This window comes from Ochotona curzoniae, unplaced genomic scaffold, assembly GCF_017591425.1.
Source record: "Ochotona curzoniae isolate NIBS_2020 unplaced genomic scaffold, NIBS_Ocur_1.0 contig_2723, whole genome shotgun sequence".
Classification (NCBI taxonomy): domain Eukaryota; kingdom Metazoa; phylum Chordata; class Mammalia; order Lagomorpha; family Ochotonidae; genus Ochotona; species Ochotona curzoniae.
Genome location: NW_024465573.1, coordinates 14,370,398 through 14,389,516, shown reverse-complemented (window position 1 = coordinate 14,389,516; position 19,119 = coordinate 14,370,398). Strand labels below are relative to the sequence as shown.

General features: G+C 36.8%; 1 pseudogene; it reads right to left on the bottom strand.

Moving 5' to 3' along the window:
* Window positions 1-17,747: 17,747 nt before the first annotated feature.
* Window positions 17,748-18,062, bottom strand: LOC121154275 (annotated as a pseudogene).
* Window positions 18,063-19,119: the final 1,057 nt, after the last annotated feature.

Genomic DNA, 19,119 nt, shown 5'->3' with positions numbered 1-19,119 from the left:
ATTTCTGAAAAGTAGATATCTCATTGCTTTAGGATGCCAACAGCATTATTTTAGGGGGAAAAAAGGAAAAATTATTGTTCTTTTCCATAAATAATTTGAAAAAAATTTTAAATTGTGCCAGTACATCCTCCCCTTACCTGGTATTTAGCATCAGTCTGAAAGCCATATTACATTTCACATGCAGGAAGCTTCAGACTGATCCACAAGTACATGTTAAATGAGTTTAGTTTAACTAGTCTGTATTTCCCCCTTAATAAATTACCATTCTTTCATTTCAGTGATTCCAGAATCATTCATATTCACGAAAGGCAACAAAATTCTTCAAATAAGTGTGGATTCTTTTAAGAATCAGGAAAATATCCAATTGGCAACGCTGTTCATCTGGACAGCATTGTTTCCAGAAAGATTTTAGTGGCCGAGCTGGATAAGGAGGGCTCTTGAGCACTGGTCAGCACGGAGAGGGAAGTGGACCAAATCCTGCTTTCCCTTTTTGGTTCCCTTGGTTCATCTGCATCTTTGTAAATGGTATTTGCAGATTGTTGTGAATTCAGAAGCATATCTCCTACTGACTAGCCTGTGAAAAGGTCCCAACGTTTTCCAGGAAGCGTCTCCCTTTCAATGATGTTCCATTTGCTCCATACTGTTCAGGAAGTGTGTGCTAGGGCATACAATCAATGCCACAGAATCCTTTCTTTCCCTGCTGACATTCCATTATGCTCCTATCCTAAAAGTATTTTTAAAAGGCTATGGATGTGCAAGCGTTTTTGAAAGAGAAAAATACAGGACAATCCTTTACTCTTTACATAGGAAGACAGGGTGTTGTCCAATACTTTCCATATGTTTTAGCCATAGAACTCATCAAAAATTAGAAAAACTGCAAAAAAAAAAAGTGCTATGATTGTCTTTTCACCTTACTTCACCATACATTTTTTGAAGACTTGTCTCATATTTGAAATAATGTACACAGATCATGTGGAATGCTTCTCCATCTTTTCTCAGCATTATTTTCCTAGCTTAAGGGCTTTCTGCCTCTGGCATCGCTTATCATGGACCTCTGTCACTAAAAGCAGCTGGTCTACTTACTTTCCAAGAGTCAGAGTTCAGGACTTGTTTATTTTTCTCTGGGATGAGGATCTGATGGATTCTATTACTTTTCCCTATGTGGCAAAAATATTCATTCACTTCTGTATACATCCATGAAAGATCTGCTAAACATTCACCATGTGTTAGGCAGCATTATAATTTGTTGTGGAGATTCACACTTTAGTGCAATATCCAAAAGACTATGTCTTCTCAATCTGTTCAGGATTTCCTCGGTTTTAAAAAGTGAAAGTCCTGGGCCTGGCGTGGTAACCTAGTGGCTAAATCCCTTGCCTTGCACATGCCAGGATCCTATACTGGAACAGGTTCTAATCACAGCCCCCATGTTTCCCAACCAGCTCCCTGCTTGTGGCCTGGGAAGGTAGTCGCAGATGGCCCAAAGCTTCAGGACCCTCAACCATGTGGGAGACCCCGAGGAAGCTCTTTAACTCCTGGCTTCAGATTAGTGCCACTCTGGCCGTTGTGGCTACTTGGGGAATAAATCATCGGACAGATCTTCCTCTCTGTCTCTCCTCCTCTCTGTATGCCTAAGTTTCCAATAAACTAAATCAATAAATCTTTTTTAAAAAGTTTAAATACTGTATCTTGAGTGCACTCTCAATCTTGGGAAAATCAGGCTGATTGGTAATACTTCATTCACCAAGTTTTTCATAGCAGTTAATAATTAAAATTCTAGCAGGAAACCTCAAAACATCTTTCTCAGTGACAGTTCAAGCCGATTGTTAAGGCAAAACTTGTTAAGAGCAATAGAATATTGCTCATAGAATATCTTCAAAGTGTTGACAGAAAATAGTCATCAAGTTTAAAGCGGAAATCTAACACAACAAAAATGCTCATGTGTATAAATAAGCACATGTTAAGGATCAGTAGTTATTTCAGAATAAATTTCTGAAAGAGGTTATCTAGGGAGAAAGGAAACAGAATCTAGATATAAGAATTACGACGCAAAATGGAATAAGGAGCTACAAATTCCAGAGGCTAATGTTAAGGTATGCAAACAAGGTAAAACTTGAATTCAGGCCTTAAATTCAGATGCAGCTTTGATCATCTCCATTCAGAACAGTTTTGCTAAAATTAAGTATTACTCAGAAAAAAAATTCTCAGCAAACTTGGACTAGAGAAGGATTTTGTTGATCTGATACAGTATTTATGAATATTATACAGAAGGCATACATACATTTTCTGGAACTGCTTACTATTTAGCAGTTCCTAGTAATTATAATTTTACCTGATCCTTTGAACGCTGTCTTTATGCGTAAAGTGAGACCACACCTGCCTGATAGTAGATGCTGCACATTATTAAGTCTCCTGCAGCCCAGAAGCCTTGAAAATGCAAACATGGAAGGGGACAGCCATCTTTCAGCCTCCTAGCAAAGGGAGTAGGGCCTCTTCTCGGACGTGCTCTTACTTTCACCCTTTGGAACGCAGACAAATCTTCTGAGATGAGAGAAGACCAATGCTTTAGCTTTGTCACAAAACAATTGTCTAGTCTGTTCCAAACCACATCCCTTACTTGAAATGTAAGCATTTTCATCACTTCAGGTTTTCAATTGCTATCCGATCAGTCATAAATTCCATGCCTTGGGGTGTTAGCCTACACAGTAGTTTTCAGTAATTTTTTTATATGTGAGAACACAAAAGGTTTTTCTTTGTAGCCCTACTATGTTCCTATCAAAATATCAGAATAAGCTTAATTTCCATGCATCTGCAATTTATGATTACTTTATCTCACTGTATGGTCTTTTTAACAATTTTCCCAAGGAATATTATATGCAATCTAAGAAAAAGTTTATTAGGTTTATTCTTATTTGCCTCACATTAATGTTAATAATATATCTTTATAAAATCACTTCTATAATTTTCAGTATATGATATATAAGAATTTGTTTAAATTTTGTAAATTCATGCTATTTCCCAATGTCTTTCCTGAACTTAACATTATAACAAATCATTAATCTCTTGCACTGTAGATAATCAATGTTTGTGAATTATACCTATTTAAACTCTTGCTTTCTATCTGAACATGCATTATCAGCTGGAAAATAATGTATTTTATCATTAATGCTATTTAATAGATAGTTGTGTGTATTTAGAAACTGAATCCTCAGCTCACAATGCAGCTAAAGTTTAATTTCTAGTATGTTAAGTTTCTAAATATGAAAGGCAAAAGGTTAAAATTTTTGTAAAAATGGGAGTCAACATGTCCACTATCTTTAACTAGAAAAGAATCTCCTTGAAATAACCTGAATATCATAAATCATAACAGGATAAACAGCAGTGGGAGTAGCACAAGCTAGGAGACATTAAAATTAAAATTTTATATGAAATAAAAGAAATAAGCAGGCTCATCAATCACATTTTGACAGAAATTATTTACAATGCTTACTACCAAGAAGAATGATCACTGAAGATTTATAAGTCATTCTTGTAAATAATGATAAAAAGATAACTGCCCGGTAAAAGTATCAGAAGCAAACATAAATAAAACTAAACACATGAAAAAGCTCAACACCATCATTAACTGGATAACTTCCAAATTCCAAGAGATACAATTTGATAAACACTATGGTCATAAAAAAATTAAAATTATGGCAACAGCAAATACTGAGAAGGATATGGATTAACGGGCACTTACAGCATCTGAATTAAATCCTACTAAGATCTGTGATAATTTATCTGTGCCTCCATCAAGCATGGATGATAACACTACCGAAGTGGTTATGTATTAAGATTGTAAAAAACCAAATGTGAATATAATACAAAACTATGAAACTGAAATGATTAGAATTTTTGGTTAGAGACAGAAGGTAAATCTGGATGTAAATGATTCCTTTTCTTGAATAATAATAGTATGTGTCCTTAAAGTTGGCTATCTGCTACTAGAGGAAGCTACACATATAAAGTAAGTTAGGGTGAGCTGTATTTTTCATCATAAATTGATTTTGCAACTTACAGAAATGTAAGTCACATTGCGTCCAATTATCTAGGTTATTAAACTGCTTCTTTGAAAAAATAATAATGAATGCAACAGATGTTATAATATTGACCTTTTACTCAGGGCTAGCTTGTGAGGGGTATATTGCTATAACAGAAAGCAATTTGTATTTTTAGCCAAACGAAAATGCATGAATTCAAAATGGATCACTCAACACTTAGGTGTAGACTGTTTAATCTTACTGTCTTGTCATCTGTAACTGACTTTAAAGAAATACTACATACTCCTCCTTGATGCTACCCTGGTGGACATTTTGAACTAGCCTCTGATCATTTCAATATTGAAGAATCCAATGAAACCTGACAGTGATTTCATCAAAACGATGCAAAGACTCAAACTATGTCTCTTCATCACCCAAGGTAGAAAATAGCCTGTACAACTCCAATGAATCATAAACTATCACTGAAACTGAAAAATTCCCTTGTTCAATAGCAACTGAAAAGTAAGTTGCAATATATCACAAAGAAAAGTAAATCCAATAGTTTGCTATTTAAAACAACACTCAATAAAATATTATATATCTAGAGGTAAGCTCAAAACTCAAATTCCTTGTCTCCTATCTCCCCTGTCTCTTCTTGGCTTTCCCTTTGTTTTCCCTTCCCTCTTCTCTTACCCTTTTTTCAAATCCATACAAGAGAAACAAGATAATCTTAAAGAGCCTCATGACAGGTTTTTGAACTCCAACTGGACTTAGACACTTTAATTAAAAAGGGAGACTTGGGTAAACAGAGGCATAGTACAGAATATTCTCTAGCCAAGATGAGTTCGCTTTTCCCCTCATCTTACCCACAGAAAAGTTTTCATTTCAAGAGAACTAGAGGAAGTTACAAATAAGCATTTTACAATGCTGATTTTTAAAAAAAAAAGATATGTGGCTTAACTGTTATTTTAATTTTGAATCATTAAAAATCATTTATTCTAATTGTCCCTGTTGAAAAATCAAATGACTTCATTCATATTATCTTTTAGTAGATACCAGAAGCTTTCAACTGATAATTGTATAGGATGGTTGGTTTCTGGAAGTGTCAAAATGTAAAGAAAAAAGGCACGTGGAAAAAAACAGTGATTGGTGATGATGCCTTCTATTCATTTAGAACACTTCTCTTAGTTACGGAGCCTTGTAGCGAAGGAAAAATGTCTCCTTTTTCTGTGTATATTAACGGTCACAGCCTGAAAAGACTCAGCTACTCCAACCTGATCCTTCCCAAACAAAACATTAAACCACTAGAGCTTGCTTCCATGAATATAATGCTATGGCACACTGTTACATTGCCATTTCTCAATCAAGAGAATTTTACATTACAAAGGACTTCATATTCCCAAATTTATATCTTCATTCAGTCTTCAGAGTCCAATAGAATGAATGTCTAAATGATTTTTCCTAAATGCAAATTTTTTTTCTTTTTCTTTGTATCATGAACATCTCTGCTTCCAAATAAAAAGATGGCAAAAGCGAAAAAAAAAAAAAATTTGTAGAACACATCACTAAGAGAGATATGACTACGTTTTTCAGCTCAAAGCAATTTGGGCTTTAGTGAATGTTGAGAATAACAATGACATCTTAATGTGCTGAAACAGAATTAGATAATATGAGTTGCTCGAGGTTTCTGTCTCCTAAAATTCCTTTTTGCCATCCCCTATAAGCTCAGAATGCATTTCTCTTTATTAATTATTTATCTACAACAGCACATCCCTCTTCTGACAAATTTAATTTTTCCTTAGGCAGAAGTATAATCAGAATACATCTTTCCTAATGAGTATTACTTTAAAGCATTATGAATGAATATATTTTATGTTTTATATGAGATTAGCCTTTTCAACATGGGAAAATAATTTTTAAATTCACTTATGTTTTTCCCCTAGAAAAAATTTATTTCAAGGAAATGCTGTAATGCTTGTCTTTCTTATTTGATAGGATAGACCTTACAAAGAAATGCTATTTGTTATTCATGTGACATAGTCCAAGACCATGAAAAATTGAAGAAAAAAAAAGCCATAACACTGGTTCTCAAAAGTACAGGGAAAAAGAAACTGATATAATACCTGTAGAGAAATGTTTGCTCCATGCTAAATTACTTTTGTTTTGCTACTGATGATTTAAGGATTACTAAAGGAAATAAAGTCTTTAAGAGTTGCTCATCTCTTTTCCTTGGTGAATTTACATATGACTAACAAAACATTCTTTTACTTACACTGATTTCCTTATAGAAATAATGACCCTATGACTTCTAACAGTGATGTTTGCATTTATAATTTAAAATGTTTTACATGGTTATAATTAATGCATGATAACACATACAAGTAAATAGGAATCTATTTAAGAAAGAAATTCATACCCTGGTAATAGATCCAGAAAATTATTTAACACATTTTTATGACATAAATGCTGGCATTACTGTAAGCATTCTATATACCTTGCTCATTTAGTCTTACAAAATGAATGGGAGGTATATATATGTTATTTTTTCCTTTACTGATGAAGAATTTGACATATGGAGAAGTTTTTTAAGTTGACCAATATCACAAAATAAGCAGAAGCTCTGAATTTCAGATTTATCTGATTTCCAGTGCCCTGCTCTTAACCTCTTCCTTGATAGTTCCGGAGAGCTTTTCCTTTTCTTTTAATTTTTATTTTAAATGATGTGCACATACCTGATCAGAGTAGGAAGGATCAAGGGTTAGGGAAAAGAGGGTATGATCATTGTTTCCAGGTTTCCTATTTCTTTTCCTTGTATCTGGGGGTAGGTGGAAAAGGGGGAGAAGCCACACCCAGCTTTCCACCTGCCCCAGGAACCAGGGTTGGGGAATGGCCACCCAATATTGACCCAGGGTATTGATGTGGCAAATGCCCTGAGGGTTCTACCCTGATGGTTTCAATAGTTCCGAAATGTTGCCAATCCAAGGATGAGGGAACACTTTCAATGGTCATTGATGACATAGTCCACCTTAGAGTCTCCATTCACCCAGATATTTGCTATTATCGTTGGGCTAGGGTAGATGTCCAATTTATTGTGTTCTTTCACTGCTATGTAACAGATGGCTTCTGCAGGTCCCCATGAGCTATAATGCCTCTATGTGGTTTGGGGTCCGCTGTCCACTGTTCTGTCTTTTCTACTGAGGAGAAGCAGATCTCACAGGTAGGCCTAAGGGACCAGGCCAGGCGATGCAAACCCTGCCAAACTCCCACCCCAGTACTCATGGACCTGTGCCCAGTGAGTAGGCTGGCCCAAAAACCCGAGCCAGGTGACCCAGGCCCTGTCAGACACCCCACCCATTATACAGGCAAGCCCAAGGACCCGGGTCAGGCAAGACCCGGCTCCCACTATACAGGCAGGCCCAAGGATCCAAACCAGGTGACCTGGGCCCCTCTGAATTTCCCACCATGGGGTTCATGGTCCCTGCCCCCATACTCCCAGGCTGGCATGGCTCGCCTCACCTTGGCATTGACTGATGGGAGCTTCAACCTGACTCAATCTACCCAGCCCCCTGTCAGACTGACCTACCCAGCCCCCTGTCAGACTGAATCATAAAACAGATAATCCTTGCCTATGCCTATGTTTTATAGAGTGTTCCCTATGTTTTCCTCTAGTAACTCGATAGTGTCTGGATGCAGACATAGATCCTTGACCATTTAGAGCTGGTTTTGTGTAAGGTAAAAGTTGGAGGTCTTGTCTCTTACTTCTACAGACATATATCCCATTATCCCAACAGCATTTGTTGGCAGGACTAACCCTTCCCTTTGGAATTTTTTTCATTTTTTTCTTGAAGATCAAGTAGCTCTACATGTGGAGACTCACCTCTGAGGTTTTTATTCTATTCCTTTGATCAACTTCTCTGTCTTTGTACCAGTATCAAACTACAATTATTTGTCATTTTCTTAAAATAAAACTTGCCCTCAGGACCAATGCCAAGTGGGTTAAGCCACTGCCTGTAACACTGGTATCCCATAAAAATTTTAATGTGTATCCTGGCTGCTCTAATTGCAAGCCAGCTCTCTTTTAATGGCCTGGGAAATGAACAAAAGATGGTTCAAATTCCAGGGTTCTGTTAACCATGTGAGAGACCTGGAAGAAGCTCATGGTTCCTGGCTTTGACCCTGCCTACCACTGACCATTGGGCCATTCAGAGATAAGCCAGTAGATGGAAGACATATCTATCTATTTATCTTCCTCTCTCTATATTTCTATCTTTCAAATAAATAAGCATATGTTTAAGGTATGTTCAGATATGGAGACAACGTGCTATATGTCTTTATGCGCACAGACCAAAGATGGACTCCCAGTGAAAGAACTGAATACATCCTCACAGTAAGATGATGGGCTCTCTGACAGTGTCCTTACACCATTTTGGTTTTTGTCGATTACACTACTACTCAAAAACAAAAACAAAGAATAAATAAGTTTATACAAAAATTTTCCTAAGGAATAATCAACATGCTTATATAATTTGCCACTATCTCATTTTTCATAGTTAAATTATGTAAAATAATAGAAAATGCTGCATTCCTTTCCTGTAAGCAGTGTTCAAAGGATTCCCTTGTATGTTTGTCTTTCACCTCATAATTATATCAGGAGGCAGAATGAATATCATTGCTTCCTCTTGACAGATAGGCTCGAAATGTAAAGAAGCTAACACCAGGGCTCCTGTCTTGGCTGTTGCTCCCTGAATCCAGGAGGCTCTTCGCTTACGACCTTACAATTTGTCCCTACACACTGATCAGCACCCATCTTTCCTGGAGAGCACAATTTAACACAGGCTAGACCTGAAATGCAAAGGTCTCGAGAACAACAGAGTTAAAGAATATCTTAACACATTGGATATGAAACCTTGCTCCCCAAATACAAGGTAGAAATGCACTTCATATATACATCTATTTTTTGAACAGTATATACTCATGCATTAAAGAAATTTTCAGGAAAGATTACGGAAATCTCTGTACTGAAAATATGTTAATTTGAATAAAATGCAATAAAATTGGATACGAAAATTAAAACTTCCAAATTTTAGAGTACCTCTTTGAAAAATATTTTTATCAAAGAAATAAAGCTAGAAATTAATATTTATATTTAAATGACAATGATATCACTGAACATCAAAACTTGGGGAATACAGGTAAAGTAGGTAAGGAAATTTCTACCTCAAATGTTAATTTGCAAGGATAACTGGAAAGCAATTAACTATGTCAGAATATAGATTATAGTTTTTGTGAAAGCTAAGAAATGGTAGAAGGAAAAATAAAAGCAGGCAGTTACTGCATTTTTCCACCTAGTCATATTTTTAGGAAGACTGAAATATCAGGAATAGATCTGGGTCAAACAACAGATTTCGTTATAGTAGCCTGGAATTTCTGAATATAACTATTTCAGCATAATTTGGAAGAGGAAACCTGAGGCACTGAAATGGAACAGCCTAATTAAGTACTTTCCTAAAAAGTACACCTGGAGGTAACACCTATAGAGCTTCCTGTAGCTAACACCTCAGAAGTTAATTCTCCATTTAGAATCTGATGTCCCTAATACTATTAGTGCCAATGAGAGGCATATTGCCTTATTGTTATCATGCATCCTTAGCACTGTGCATAATCCACTATGATTAGAGTGACTCAAGTTCATTGAAAATAAAGTGACCAATCAAGAAAGGGAGGGACAGAAAAAAGAGAAACGAAAGGCAGTAAATCAGGAAAGGGAAGACAGGGCAGGTCTAGGGGCAATAGGTTCAGAAAGGCAGTAAATTCCCATACTGATTTTCCTTTAAAAAAAGGTATGACCACCTTTCAACTCATAAAACCATCTAGAAATAAAAATGTAAATATTAAAATAACCTTTTTAGATTACATCTAAAATGTAAAATACATGGAAGGGAATAAAATTTCTATTACATTTTTTCACACTCTCTTGGACTTAAAAATGCCCTGGTAAAGAATCCCTGGTGAAGAATCATCAGAATCCTTAATTACTGTATTTCCTACTCTAGATGAGTGCCAAGACATCAATGCTGCACTTTCTATCATTACAACACATCACCCTGGGCCAGTCAGATCTGTTAAATTTCCAGTCGGCTATGGGCAAGAAGAGTACAGACTAGGTTCCAATTTTGTTGGAAACAAATAGAATAACAGCACAGCACAACTGCTCACGTACACAGAACCTGGCAAAGTCTGGAAAAGAAACAAAATAGATAAAGCAGACATGAGTGGTCACAACATTCACTTGCTAAATAATTTACTAATTAATAATCTGACAAGAATGTTGGTTCTTAAACCTCTGTTCCTATTTGACACATTTGATAGACTTTTAAGATTATTTTAGACACACTTCTAAAAAGAATTTATGTCATTTTAGGTATACTTTTTGACCCTGCTCTCTTACTAAACTAGCTGCAGAATCAATCAACACCTTAGAATTTAATTCCCCATTTAGAATCTGATGCCCCTAAACACTACCAGGGCTAATGGGAGACATATTCGCCTATTATCACTGCACCCTCAGTATTGTGCAAAACCCATGATGATTAAAGTCACTTGATTTTTTAGAAAATAAAGTAAGCAGGCAAGCAAGAAAGGGATGGAGGAAAGAGAAACAAAAGGCAGTAAACTGGGAACGAGAAGACAGGTCTAGATGCCAACAGGTTCATAGAAGCAAAAACATGGCCTTACATTTCAACAAAAGTCAGAAAAGATAGAAAAGCTAGAAAGTATTAATAATTCCGCAGTCATATAATTTACATTGTTTGGGATTCTTTTAGTTTAATAACTTTAGTATCCAAGGAGATGACACATTACAATAGTCTTTACCAAATTTATGCTAAGAAAATGCGAGCGGGATTTCCAATGCTGGGTGACACAGCAAGTCCACATTCATGAAGGCTAATTTCTCCCCTCTAAGATTTATCTCACTTGTCTTTTTTGGGTTTAGAGGAAAATAAACCCTTTGGATAGGTAGAAACTTTATGCTTGTCCTAAAGATTGCTTAAGATGACATGTGGATCATGTGAATGACATATAATTCAAAAACACTTGAATGGATATTGGATATTTATAACCATGCAACTGTGCAAACACACACAGCTGGCCTGGTGCTAAACAATAAGACAGCTCAGTAAACACTCAAGCTGTGATGATGACTGGCAGCCCTCTTTTCCAAATGAGCTTCAAGAAAATTGACTAAACCCGAAAAGCCAATATACGTACTTAGATCACCAGTGTTTTATAGACTTGTAATTATGAGGTTGGGGAATGTTTCTATTTTGTGCTTGGGGAACAATATTTATAACATAAAACACATTTTTTCCTTTTCATTTGACAAACATATAGCATGGAATATGGATTTCTAGAACCGCTGTCATTTATTAGAATAAAAAGGTACAAGATGACAAATATGAAAAAGAAAACTTCATAATACACATTCAGCTGTTCACATGTGATAGTGGGACTCCTCATGTGCCAGGTCCCAAGCAAAGGTTAAGGGACTCACTCAAAACGGCATGGCTTGTAAGTGACAGAGGCAGCGTCTGAATCCAAATCTGCAACATGAATGCAGACTAACACTCTCATTATAGTTTATATGTATGAAAGCCTTGCAATTAACCACAGCAACCATTTACTCACTCATTCATCCACCTATTTTTTCATGTATTTATTCAACAGACATTCACTGAGTATCTACTTCAACCTATTCATTATATTTTAGTGATTTAGAGACTGAGATCCTGAGAAGCCTTCTAAAAAACATTACTTCATTTTTCCTATTGCTTGTCTTTTTCAAAATTATTCCATGTTATTCTTCATTCAGTCCAGATCATCTGACTTAATTACTCAAGTGTCTGTATTGTCATAGACTGTCTTCATTGAAGATATTATACTTTTTTATTCATCAGTCTGAATCATGGAAGGCCTCAGTAATCAGGAGCAATAGACGTTGGCTAATACTAACGATGCTTCCAGTCCCACTATACTCAATACAGGCTTGAATACGACTTGGGGTTCTGCATCCATGGAATGTGCATTGGTAATAGCTACACCTGAAACATTAAAAACTGTTTTCTCTTGCACAGCTTCCCAGTGGATAGACTGTTTTATGATTTCTTCTAAAACCCCTCTCTCTTTTAGAAAGATGATTAGTGTCAAATTCTAAGGAGTATAACAATGAATCAAAAGCACCTACCCCCTACCGAGAATTTAGTCTTCTGCAAAGCGCTCTAAAATATTCAGGCAGTTCTGGAAGACAAGGAGTTTCATGCTCTAACAACTGAATTACAGATGATGAAAGCCAATGATTTAGGGAGGAGGAGAACATAGTATGTAAACAGGTAGCAGAAGAAGAACCACCACAATTGAGGTATGGAGTCAGGGGATGAGCGGGTAAATCCAAAGAAAAACTAGACATTTTAAGTGGGAAAAGAAGCTTGACCCCCTAAAAGGGTTTTATATCCAAGCTAAATTAGGGATTCTGAAAGAGAGAAGCAGAGTGACCTGTTTTCCTTGCAAGGCATGAGCATGGCGTTACCTCCTTGTCACAGCTGTTCATCTTTGCAGTGGTCAATAATCTGTATTTCTGGCTTTTCACCTTGTTCATGCAAATGTGACATTTCATCATTATTCTAATTATTTTTCTGGAAATAAGACCTTTACCTTTTGACACTACATCTACTCCTGTTTATTTGTTAGATTATAAGTGAATCTTTCTTTTTAAAAGTATTCAAACTGTACCAACATATATAATCCATGAGTTTTAAAATATTATTTGTTTACTCAGAAAGAAGAGAGAAGAGACTTGTGGTCTTTGTGAGAGACAAAGAGACACAAATAGCCAGAAAGCTCCTATTTCCTGGTTCATTCCTCAAATGCCTGCGATGGCTGGGGCATGATCAGGCTGAAGCCAGGGGCCACTTAATGTAGGTCTCCTACATGTGTGACAAGGACCCACATACTTGAGCCATCACCTGTTATCTCTCAGAGTAAGTATTAACAAGAAGTCCAGAACAGGAAATTGAGTTAAGAATAGAGGACGGCCACTCCAGTGTTGGAGACAGGCAGCAAATTTTAATCACTGCACCAAATGCCCATTCTCAAATAATTTCTAAATGTGCCCAAAATATGGGTCACTATAACTATCATTATGAGTCACTTTCTAAAAAGCATTGACATAAAAATGAGTGAATACAGTTGGGCAAAAAGTCATGAAGGTGTAAATAGATCAGTGGTAAGCTTTAAATTCAGAGTTCAGAATGCAAATTTTAGCTACAACATAAAAGAATAATGTGACTTTGCATGAGCCTTAACTTTAACATGTGTTTCCTTGGCTGTAAAACAGAAGCAGAAACACATCATCCTCAGGTGTCACGAGTGTGGGAATACCATTGATCTTCATTAACTGTCAAATTTCATTTGCTTTGCATCCATTTTCTTACAAAACACTCTCAAAATTCCATACAGTCATTTCTAGTAGCTCCTGGTATGCCTCAAATCGGATCAGATCAAAACTATGAACCATAGCAGAGAGTGAAATTTTGGTGCCCATTCCCAAGATTCCCTCCAACATTTCAGAAAGATTTATGTCAGGCTACCAGAGAATTCAGGATACCAAACTGCCAGCATATTAGTCCCCAGGGAGAGAATTTTGAGGTCTCAATGCTCTGGGGCATTTAATGTGATTGAGAATGATAAGTTGTTCTAACAGAACAGCCTAGACCAGGCAGCTCCTAAACATCAAAGTGTACTTCTCCCAGCTGTGGACACCGAGAAATCCAAGATGAAGGTGCCAACTGATTCAGTGTCTGGGGAGGCACTGCTTTTTTGTCCATGAATGGCACTTCCTGATGTGTCATTATACAGTGGAAGGGCTAGCTAGCTCGCTTGGCTTTCTTTTATTAGGAATAAGGACACTTGTCCCAATCATGGAAGCTCCACTATCAGGATCTTATTATCTTCCAACAGTCTCATCTCTAATATTACTGCTTCACAGATTAGGATTTCAACATAAATTTGGGCAATCACAATCAATCAGACTATGCAAATGACTTTTCACTCACAGTCACTCTTCTGGCTACTGCAATTTAATCACATGTTTAATGGAATCCAGAAGAAATTGCGTCTTCCACTCTGTCATGATCCCTTTTTTCACTGGGCACAAACATGAGCTCCTGCCATGGCTGACCCTTTGTTGCTACAAACCCTCTGCAGTCTTCTTGTTAACATTGAAATGGAAGGACTGTCGTACTTCCTTGCTTCCCAAATCACAGTAGACCTTTCTTCAAGTTCTACCACAGCCCAGAACTGGCAAGAAAACGGAGTCAGTTGTCTGTGTGGCAACCTCTCCATTGTTGGGATTCTTAGGAACCCAGGATGCTCAAAATTTCAGGAAAAACAAGCAAAATTCTTAGGATGCTATTCAGGGTCATCTAATTCAGTGAGTCTTGTTCATGCCACTAGAGTAAGTATGAGGGGGACTTCCTGTTTCCCTGTAGTAGTTTAATACTTGCTAAGGCAGTGTCTCATTTGAGAAGTTTTATTGACATTTTTTAATCCGATTGAGTTTTAATAGCTACATCCTCAAAAGTTGTTCAAGAAATGTGGTCATTGGTTTGGCTACTAGCACAGATGGTCATGATAGGCTCCTTAGCCTTAGGCAGCCCCCTAATCATACCTGCCCCTGTAGTCTTCCCTTTATTTTTTCTGGTCACTTCCTCTGGGAATCAACATCTTCACACTTCCTTACTCTCCAGATAACCAAAGTCTACCTATTTGAAAAGCCCACACCAGAAGCCACAGAATCAATGAACTGGTTAAATGCAGGCTTGTTGGATGACTAGAATGATTTGTAAAATTTGTGTCAATATTCAAAATGAGAACATTTTATAACTACAGTTTTTTGTGATTTTATCAACAAATTCGAAAGTTGAAACAAATTGGGCACATATGTCTACATATTCAGAACGGGCAGAAAGTGATTAATACTTTATTAAAAACCTTCTATTCATTGGTTAATTTCCCAAATAGTTGGAACAGCCAGGCTAGAGCAAGGCAAAGCAAGAAGTTTCATCTGGGTTTCCCACATGTGCACAGGGGGACCCAAGAACCTGGACCATCCTCCACTGCTTTTCCCTGGTGATGAGTAGCAAATTAAATTGAAAATTGCGTAGCCTGGACATGAACCAGTGGCCATTATAGGTTAACCTGTTTCGCAAAAGGCAGCTTAACCTATGCAATAACACCATCCCCAAACTAGTTTTAATGTTTCCTATGATTTGAATGTTTATTCCTTCCCAAACTTGGTATTTTGGAATTTAATTGCCAACAAAATAAAATAAGGGGCTAGGTGTTTGATGATCTGTCCTCATGAATAGTGTTAGTCCACCTTTTGTTGTTACAGTAGAATGCTACAGACTGAATAATTTGTGAACAATATAAATTCAGTTGCCTCTCAATGGTAAAGGCCAAAAATTCCAAAATCCAGGACCTCGTCTGGCAAGGACCTTCACGTTGTTACGGAACATGGTAGAACAAGTGAGTATACAAGATGGACAGAGGACAGGAGCTGAATTTACCTATTTGTCTGTAGTGTGCTCACTCAAAAAACTGAATGACTGCCTTGATATAGGCCCGAATACATTTGTGAGAATGGTGCCTTATGGTTTTAACACCTCCTAACAGTTCTGTCTTTCAACACTAGTGCATTGGAGATCAAATTTTCAAACATAAATTTTTGGGTCCACATTCAAACCATGGCGGTGCCCTTACAAAACAGATCATGTATTGCTAACACACCTCCTCCACCAGGTTAGGACACAGAGAGACACCATCTTCATCAGTAAGCAGGCTCTCAAAAGACACTGAATCTGAGAGAACCTTGTTCTTGAATTTGCTAGCCTCCAAAACTGTGAGCAACAATTTCTGCTATTTATAAGCTATTTGATTTTAAATTTTTTTTGTTGTAACATACTAAAATTATATCCTTCTGGTTAAAGATCACTCAAAATGTGTAAAATGGATCCTGTATGTCTAGCATTTGGATGTGGAAGCAGGAAATTACCTTTCCATTTGTAGGCTGATGAATCCAAAACAGCATATTTTGTATCCTATCAAATATGACTTTACTACCTTTAGTACCTCTTGTACTCCTCCAATAAATAGTTATGTCCCACTCTGGTATGAAGACATCATCCTTTAACAGGTAACATGTCCTGCAATGCGATGGTATGCCTGCAAAATGAATATCCACAACCACAGTTGTCAACTTCTAAATATGCTAGCCCAATTCCAGCAATTAGTGCTTAGTCCAGAAGTAATACTAATTCCCACTTATCAGAGATGTTGTGAGGATTAAATCAAATCATAGATGCTGTTTCTGCCTTTGCCATTGCTTAACCTCCCATTGCCTATCCCGTTGCAATTGCTATAACCCATCTGTTCGCATTTTTAAGAGTATAATAAATTGTTTGAGAAACCAGATGGATAATTAAGGCTGAAGTACAGAATGGGGGCTATTAAGCATCCCCTGGACACCTCCCTATATTTTGGCCTTGGAAAATTAGAGGACGAAAGGGTATGTATCTGTTGGTTATGAATCATACTTTTAGAAACCTGAAGAAACATACGGGCAAGCCATGTGCCTGAGTTTTGATGGCAAAACCTAATAGACTTCAAGGAGACCTGCAACAAACTTTAATCTTTGCTGAGTGACATCAACAAAGATACAATCCACCTCTTCAGATTGTGTAATAATGAGAAAACAAGTGGGAGTTGTCAAAGAAGTGGCACTTGACTCGCTGTTATGGAAGAAATTAATCAAACTGTACGTTACAAAAAGAAAAGTAAAAAGGTGAACTTGTATCTAAGGTTCTTTAAACTTTCTCTAGATTGTAAGAAGTGAAATATGGGGAGTTTCAATTCACTGGAAAGGCAATGATGATAAACCACTTATAAACATATGTGTATCAGTTTCTACAACCATGCTTTCACTTTGGTTTCATGGAAAGAAACAGTGCAGCCCTCTTCAAAACTGATTTGCCTGCCTGCATCCTTGATTTTTCATACACTGTCTGGAGAACTGTGGGTCATTTTTTCTTCACATGAACCAGCCAGAAACTGTCTCACAAAGAAACACGTGAGAGTACATGTTGACCATTCTGACACCTTTACATCTCTGTCATTTCCTCACTTTCTTTTTTTTTCACCATGACTAGGTCACTTGGATAAATGCTCATGGCCTCTTTCTCCTCATTTGTTATTCATGAACCACTGCTAATTTACCACTGAAATTATGCTTTTGAGGACACCAATGCAGAAACATTATCTCTAACTATATGTACTCAGTTTCATTCCTATTGCACCTTGTTCACATAAAAGAAAATTTCCTGTTAGAAGTTCTGTATTCCATTTGAGTTCACGATAGCTTGGCATTTACATTTTTCCTTCTACATTTCTTCATTTTCCTCAATTTTCACAGTTATATTCCTTTCTTGTCCCTCTTTAAAGTTGATGTTTTAAATTTTTATCCTATGCAGAAGTTTTTTTAAGGGTAGAATTGATATTTTACTGTCTTTTATAATCAGATGGCAGCTGTGTATGTACTTCCCATAGCTCCTACATTTTGGAAATTTAAAAAATTACATTTTAAAAGCTGAAGACCGGTTATGATTTCAGAAAACATTATTAGAGCAGTTCATTAATAGTGGCTACAAACTTTTACTTATTGACTCCAGAAAATTCACCCACCTTTTGCCCCTTTTGAAAACATGGGGAGGTTGGCATGCATTTGACCTCACAATCTGCAGCAATACCCTAGCAGTTATCCACATCTACTTCAAGAAACAGCAATTTGGAATATTTTTTAGAGAGAGAATGAAAGAAAGGTTTGATCATTTTGAAGGACCTGCACTGTGTGGCTGAGAAGTCAACAATGAGTTTATTTCCTGCAGTGTCCAAGACTTCCTGAAAAGCAGATTTGCTCTCCATCTGCTTCACCATTTTGTCTGTTGGGGGTCTGGCAAGAGACCACAGAAACGGATGCAAATGGATCCAATATGCTGAAACAAGCCTGTCAGTTTCCACTTCAATATCTCTGGGCAATCTCATCTATGAGCAACTACCAAGTACCTTCACACAGTTTCACCACAAATCTCTTTCTTCATATTCAGAACTAAAACCATTTTGTACATGTACTTCATCCTGATAAAATTCAAGATGAATTTTTAATGTGGATGAAACCAAAACTAAATCGACTTTTCCTATTGTGATTTCTTAAACAAAGAACTGGCATCGCCATTGGACAAGTAGTCACTTCCACAAGAAAGTGTAGGTGTTTTCCTAGATCTCTTTTTCTTCTCTGTACTACATGATTATATTTTTTCAGGGTTCTTTCCCTGAATTATATCAGGATATCCTGATTGCCAGGTTGGGCTATCCAACTTCATAAGTTAGTCGTGTTTCCTTTCGCCTCTGATCCAATTTGTCTTTCACACCAGTACCAGAGGGTGTTTCATTTGTTAACTCCATACTTACAAAACTAATCAAAGAAAGACAAACAATAGATAAATATATATAACATGGACACTAGGAAAATCAAAGCAGAATAAGAAGAACTGAGATAAGAAAAATTCATTACAAAAAAAGATGTCTAAAGAAAATCCTCTCTGATATAATGATATTGGAGAACAAACTAGAATGATAAATGGAAGAAAGTTATGTGTCAATGTTGGGATATAGTGGAGTACCCTTGGGATGGAAATTCCAGGATGTCAGGCCTAGAGGAAAGAGGTACAGGTTCTTTGAGAACTTTAGTAGGGCTGGAACATAAATGAAAGGACAAAGCGGCTAAAATAATGGCGGGAACATGTACAATATTCATTGACTGTGTAGCTGGCATCCATTCCATTTCACCTTCCAAAAGTACGCAGATTTTCCTTGTGTGATGTTGTGTGGTTATATTTTTTAGGAGTAAAGACCCTTATTTGGATAAATTTAAATGTGATTCAAAAAATAATCTATACTGGAAATGGAGCTTACGGAAAGTCCACTTGCATAT